We start from the raw sequence: 8,246 nt of genomic DNA on the forward strand, positions 1-8,246 counted from the left end.
ACCACATTCATACAACGATCTTCGCCTCTTTCCCAAACTATATATTACAACTTCTTTGGGCCCACCATATTATGGGTACATCACTGCCTTCAAGGCATAATACATAATTGGGCACAATTAAAGAAACGAGGATGTTATTGTTTTGTCCTCACAAAAAATTGATGTAACATTAGTTCTTTGTTAAAGTTTGTTATTGACGATGGAAGATAATATATACAAGGAAAAGTTAAAAGGATTTTTCATTCAGGACAAGCATTCGTTTAGTTAAATAAATTCAGTAACACTACCTTCGTAGCATAAGTAATATAAACGCCAATTCCTGATTAATAACATGGACGTCATAACATATCCTTTTTAAATGGCATATCAAGAACCTCTGAGATAAGGGAAGGTCATTGGAAGATATTCTGATCTCTTGATCCACTTAAGAATAATTGGACTATAATTTTAAATCACAATCAGAGTCCTGTGGCCCTGAAATCGGAGAATGAACAGTTTTATAAACACTAATAAAATAACTCGAATTTTTAAGCAACATTTCTCATTATTTTATTATATAGTTCCAGAAAATTTAGTGGCACTTTTACAGTTTTAGACCATTCGAGAGGAAACCTTAAGCTGGAGTCAAAGTTTTCTTAGTGAAAGCACCTATATTAATATGATGGGGTCTTGCAGCATTCGGGAGGAATCTGTAAGTTAAAGTCCAAGTTTCTGAGTGAAAACATTAATATGATGGGTACTTGCAGAATCAGAGTTTCCAGTGGCCCTCTGAACGCACTAAAGTAGAAAATTAAATCCAATTATAATTTCTATCTAGTAAATTGCAAATGCAGAAATTTTAACTGCAATGCACTTTTAACAACTTTCATAGTGAACATTCGTCAAAGAAAGCAAGAAAAATTCATTTACTTTGCAACGCTTTAATAATTTCTCATCGTTTTATAATTCAATTTCCTTTTAAAGTGCTTCAAATTTAATAAGGGTGTCTTTCACGAAAATTAAAAATGTATTTCTTTTAGTATAAACATTATCATAAAACTCATAGAACACATTTCGGAAAGGGGTGGATGCAAATATTTTTGGGCTTAGCGGCTCAAAAAGAAAAATCCGACACTGTCAATTAAATCCACTCCAAATTTACGTGGAAAACCCATAAATCAACTCGGGTTTAAATCAAACTGTTATATGAAGAATCTTGGAGCATTGGAACAAAGTGTTATTTACTATCACTGGTAAATGAATACAAATTTTCCAATATTAATATTATTATTCCAAGGCCTTTCGGAATCAATGATTCCATCATCAGTCGCTTCACAAATGAACAAATTATGGAATTATTGATTCCGAACGGCTTTGCAATAATAAAATTAATATTGGAAAATTTGTACTAATTTACCAGTGATAGTATATCAAACTGTTATAGTTATATATTTCTATTATTTTGGCCACCTTACCATAAATTTAAAATTAACTCTGTATAACATTGGTTATGGAATAATCCTGAGTAGTAGCTACTGCCAGTTTGTGGTCCTCAGACATGGCAAGTTAGGGGCGCCCTAACTTTATTCCACGTAATCCGCTGCACATGTCGCTTCTTCTAGAGTGCCTTCAATGTTTCGCTGCACACTCCTATGCCTGAATTCCACTCGATCCCCTTCGGTCTAGTTTATTTCTTGTAAATCTAATAGTTACAGACAACTTCCCTAAAGGCAGGAAAATATTTTTATATCTCCAAGAGAAACTATAGACATTAAAAATGCTCATTTTGGGCAGTTTCGCCATGAGGGCTAATGGAAAACAGCTGAAAATAAAGGACGTAAAACTTTTACAATATTTGTTTGAAATTTACTTAAACTGACATATTGTAATATGAAATATGGCTGAAGAAAGATACTATTACATTAAATGCATCTTATAAAAATTATATATTTTTAATGTATATTGCCCAAAAAAGTACATATTCTATAATAACTTGTTATGTTTCCAGTTGGTTTCTGTACAATTGTTTTAGAAGTTTGCAATAAAATTGAATCAATGCAAGTTAATATACAAACTAAGCAAAAAAAAGGGGGGAAAAAAAGTTGGTTGACCAGTTTGATAAACCATTTTTCAATTTTACTACGCATTTTTTCAAGATCGGTCCCATAAGAGTTTTTCTATTACCAAAAATTGGGGATATGAATGCTGAAAAGTACTTGGTATAAAATTTATATTAGCTAAATTAATCGTTTGTGTGTGCGCGTGCGTGCGTGTGTTTGCGTGTGTTCATCTGTGTTCACGTAAAAACTACTGAACCGATTGTATTGAAATTTTACATGGGCATTCTTAGGGTCGCTGGTTAACATATAAGCCTGTTCCTATTTTGAAAATCCCTCCTGGCTACGCCCCACTTGTCTTGAAAACTTTCCTTTTGGATTATTTTGGATTAGTCAACAAATAATAAACGTGTTCTTGTAAACACTATAATGTAATAACACAATCATTGTAAAAATTTTATTTTAACTGTAAATTTTAACAAATATTAAGTATACAGTGCTTGAACGTTAGTGTAATGCAGATATCAAAGACAAATATACAAATATAAAAATTATTATGAAACATATCTTAGTTATTTTTGGACTGAAATAGGCATTTTAGACCAACTCAGCTGTGCCAGAAATACCTTAGACCTGAATAAATTACAATGTCCATAGGTATATGCTTGTTGACCCAAGTAGGCTTCTCAGGCCAAAGTATGTGTATACATATATTTTTGACTGGACCATCAACGCAAAATCAACGTATGTTACCAACTGACATAGAACTTTGAAACTTACAAAAACAGTTTTACTTTCCAACTTGAGGGCCTCAAAACACTGTTCTTTGAACTTAAATATAAAATGAATCATAAGATCGGAATATGTTTCAGCGATTACCACCTAACTCAGGAGTATTTAGGATGCTATTTAAAACTACTATATCCACGATGTCCCCGTTTTTCAGTACGAAGTTGCGCGCGCACAAAGCCGCGGGTTGTTGCTAGTTCTCTGTAATAAAGGCATATCATAAGTGACTGTCAACAATTAATATCTACCAAGTTACAACATCTGGTACCAATTTTATCTTATCTTAATAACTGATAAGATTAAAAGTTGTAATTCTAATTTTGCAAAAGGGTGTGCAAGGTCTTTTTTAATTGTACTAGACTTTTTATATTGAATCTTGTATATTTCGCAATACACTTTGAGTAACAATTACCATACATATTTATGAGTTTCAATTACAATGTTGAAATGTTTAACGTTCTTTAGCATAAATGAATTATTAATAGTTCTATTATTAGATGTAAATAAATTAATCTTCTGACTGGCTTCCACGTGCATGTTTTCTTACATTTTATAGAGCAGATGCCTTCAAATTTCATATTACTAGCTAAAAATATCCAAATGATGTAGAATTGGAATTTTTTGTGTGATCCATATATGTATATACAGAGAGAGAGGGAGAGAGGGGAGGGGAGAGAGAGGGGAGAGAGCATCTTTTATTAGGTCATTGTCCTTCCAAGAGAGAAACTCATTCACTGCATAAAATGGCTGCTGCACCAACCACCTCCTCAGGTGTCGTCTGAAGGTGAGATCGCTTAAGTTCTTCAGCTCAACCGGAAGGAGATTGAACAATCTGGAACCTGCGTAGGAAGGTTTCTTCGCAAACAGCGCTGTGCGATGAGAAAGAAGGTTGAAATTGTTCGCATTCCTGGTTCGGTGCTGGTGGATAGCTGAATTTATCGGTGAGCTGCTATTGCAGGCTTCCATTATAGTTGCCAAGATGTAAGCTGATGCCACGGTTAGGATTTCCCACTTACGGAAGGTTTCCCTACAGCCTTCACGGAATCCCAGTCCAGCCATTGCTCTAATCGTCCTCTTCTGGATAAGTAGGATTCTCACCAAATTGAAGCAGGACGATCCACCCCACAAAGCGATCCCATAGGTCATATGGCTATCAAACAAGGCAAAGTAAGTCGCTCTGACTGCCTCCTCAGTTCCCACAGCTACAATTCTTGTACTCGCAGAGTATTCGCAAAAGGATGTTACAAACTTCTGTGGTATTCATCATTTCAAACAAAATATGTCCTATAAATATAGTTTGAGAAATGTGTACTTTAGCCACTACCCACCATTTTGAATTTGTTATAAACAATTAACATCTCTAGAACTAGTAAAGCTACATATACCAAACTTTTCACTTAGGTATTAATAAAAAAGAGAAAACTTTTAAAACAATATTGGTGTCATTTTCCTTAATTTTAACAAAACTGGACCTGTTGAAATTTTTTAAAGTCAAATAACGAAAACCCATTATAATTATAAAATCATATAGGTTACCAACTATTTTGTATTTTTATAAAGCTTCCAACGGGACTTCATTCAATGAAATCCATCAACGCATAAACGACCACGATCACTGTTGAGGTATGCTTGGGCAAGCCGGGAGCAACAAACATGTCACAGTTTACAGGTATCAGCTGATTGTTCACTAATGCTCAGCCAATAAAAGGTTTGCACGAGTAAGAGCATGGAAATCAAAGGCATCGGTAATTCTGTCTTTGAGGATTTGGAAGAAGGCTGAATTAATGAGTTGATTCATAAACATGGGAAGAACAAGATATGAAGTTACATGGTATAAAGACCTGTTCATAAATACGTATCAAGTCGCCAATAGTTGAAGTGGTGACAGTGTAAGATAATGTTTGTGAAAAAATTTGTAACTTACATATAATACATTTATATTTTTACATCAATAAAAGAGTAACAATATTGCTTAAATAATAAATATAAAGTGTTATTCACTAACAAAGCTTCCAGAAAAGTGCCAATAATAATTGTATTCCTGGGCTGAAAATGTTCACTATTGATTCTAGTGAAGAAATAAATCATAAAATATTCACGACAAATTTCCTTTACATCTGATCAATAAAAGGAGATTCAGACCAGTCTTTATTTAGTGTTTTCATTGTAGATTATGTTGTTTCTTATCATATTTCATTGAAATATTATGTTTAGCCTTATCTTTTCATATTTTGACATAACGAATTTATGGTTGGATCTCAAGGGCAAAGCCCAATTTTTATCAACTATGACTAGAGGTGGTAAAGAAAGCTCTAGGATAGAAGCAGTGAATCAAGTCACTCTCATAAGACTGACCAAAACTTGAGTTTGGCTATTGTACGGTTTATTTCTAAACTCAGAATTCATAATCAACACATCTTTACTTTAGCCAATGAACCAGAGATCCAAGACTTTATCAAATTTCAACAACACTATTTCAGGAGCATTGTTAATAATGAATCCTTGACATAGTAATTTTATGTGTTCACTCCAAGGACATGATTTGATTTGAAGCAAATTGTTTTCAACCTAATAATCGATTCAAAGAAATTATCTCTAGTAATGAAATATTAATAAAAAGCTAGATTTACCAATAGTACAGTAGTATTATATTCTCCAATTACATTAAACTAAGTTCAAGATTTTACCCCAGGAGGATTCCACTTCTGGCTGGTTTATTCCTTCCAGTTGAATGTTCACTAGGTACACCCGAAAATGATGTGTCACTTTCATCTAGGTAATCCCTTGGATATTCAGGAGTGGCACCACAAATGTTGAGATATAAAATGTTTAAGGGTAGATCGATAGGTATAGTCTACTGCGGAGGATAATAGTTGAAGTGGGTGGAACTCCTTTAGTAAACGATTATTATCATTTAAATAATTTAATATTACTGACATGTACTGTGAAGGAAACAGGATTTAACAGGACATTTGCCATGGTTTAGTGATACAAAAAAATCAGTAACACTACATTTTGAGCTCTGCAATCTGATCTCTTCTTGAGGTAAATAACTAATTAACACATAATTACAAACCGTAGTAGATGGTTGGTCGGTGAATGCAGACCTAATGTGACCTGTATTGTGTAGTTCAGTTGTAATAATTAGTGTTGTGTTTTGTTTTTTTATTAATTGCATGTTCTAGAGTTAGTGAAGTTGACACACAACATGGTGGTTGTGATTCCTGACTCATGTGCCACGACGCTCTGGAATGATTTGTTTATTTTGACCTAATTTGTAATTATGTGTTAATTAGTTATTTACCTGAAGAAGAGATCAGATTGCAAATCTCGAAACGTAATGTTACTGATTTTTTGTATGACATAGTTAATAAATGTATATAAAAGTTATAATAACTTATAATGTGTAGTCTATGCCAAATATTCAATGTAACCAGGTTACTAAATAAATAGAAATGTTTGAATTGAATGACTGAAATTATACAGCACACTATCTCTCTGATGGGATCTCGACAGGAGGCGGCCTCTAACACCAACCTTACCTATCCTAAAAATAATAGTACTTCCGAAGCAAGTGCAAAGGTTCTTGGCTAAGATAAAAATGCAGGAATTTATACACTTGACACATAATAAAAATATTTTTATAACATATCATTTGTAGTGCCACTCCTGAATATCCAAGGGATTACCTAGATGAAAGTGACACATCATTTTCGGGTGTACCTAGTGAATGTTCAACTGGAAGGAATAAAACCAGCCAGAAGTGGAACCCTCCTGGGGCAAAGTCTTGAACATAGTTTAATGTAATTTTAGAATATAACACAACTGTACTATTGGTAAATTTAATAAATTAGCTTTTTATTACTATTTCATTACTAGTGATATACCTTTAGAATCGACTATTAAGCTTAAAAACTATTTACTTCAAATCAAATCCTGTACTTGGAGTGAACACATAAAGTTATTATGTCAAGGATTCATCATTAACAATGCTCCTGAAATAGTGTTGTTGAAATTTGTTAAAATCTCGGATCTCTGTAAAATCTGTCCTAGTTCTCTCTTCATAAAGCTGTTGATGCTTCAGCTCAGAACATTGGCCTCCTGATTAACTCCTTCCTGAATGGTTATGATTAATATCTTTGTCTTCGTCTATGGACTAGATGGGTACCACGCCACGCCGAAAGAAGCGCTACTCAAGGCACCTTGTTTTTGATTGGCTGATGGTGTTTCACTCTGATTGCCAAAGAATCAGCTGAGATATATAAACTAAACTGTTAATCATTATTTATGTTCTTTGCAGTTTCCATTATTAAACTGTTGTTAAAATTATTTTATATACACTACTATAATTATTTGTTACTTTTCTTGATCCATCGTAAGCCATGTGTTTATATCACACAAATTATTTACCACTGTTCTTTTATCTTATCAACACTATACAGTATTGTACGGTAATGAATAAAAGTGCAATCAAAAACAATTAACCATTTTAAGAGAAATGTGTAGAACTCAGTCAGAAGAATTTATTAGTTTTTAGCTGAATAACGTCATACAAGTGAATATGGTACATGATGGATATTAGAGCAACGTGTCCGAACACGGTGAGACAGGGAGGTACAAAGCGAGCTCATGTTAAGATTAAATCTGAGAATTGACTTTTGACACAAATCTTCCACTCCGTTTTTGTTCTTTACGCTTTGAATTTATCATATTATAATAGGTTAGGCTAAGTAGATTATTTGTTAGCATGTGAAAGTCCAGTTCCTAAAACAGGATCTGAACCCATGACACAAAGGTGATATGATGAAATGTAACCCATTCAAGTACCAGAGGTGATAGTATGACTGCTTTCAGAAACTGTTTTATATAGCACTGTATCAAAAATACAATAAATTACAGTAGTTACTTACAAAATTAAAACAATTAAACTTATAAAAATTGAGAAATTGTCTGATAATAACAGTTAATTATGAATTACTAAATGGAAAGCTTAATTTTGAAATTAATGTCATTTTTTGGTACCCACTGTATTGTAACATATAAAAACGCATAACATTAAGAGAGAACAAAGTCTATTGTAACTGTATCATATTATGTAGTTGCAAAGTTACTGTCTTCTGTTTGTGCTGTTTGTGTACTTTACGTCTGTCTGAAATTTACACCTTGAGCATTGTTTTGTAACAGCTGAAACTGAATGAAACTCAATGTACATCAAATAACATAATGATAAAAAATGTTATTGTTCATTTTATTTAGTACTAATAAACATTATTTCTTGTGGGATTTGCCAAGAAGTACGATGTGGTCGAAGGAAAATCACCAAAAACCACGATAAAATTCTTGAAAAAACCAGTGGACTGTATAAACGGATATGATTCATTTATGTGATTGGCCATGTGGCTAGAGAGATAGAAAGAGATT

Source organism: Homalodisca vitripennis, chromosome 4 (genome assembly GCF_021130785.1).
Source record: "Homalodisca vitripennis isolate AUS2020 chromosome 4, UT_GWSS_2.1, whole genome shotgun sequence".
In the NCBI taxonomy this organism is placed as follows: Eukaryota; Metazoa; Arthropoda; class Insecta; order Hemiptera; family Cicadellidae; genus Homalodisca; species Homalodisca vitripennis.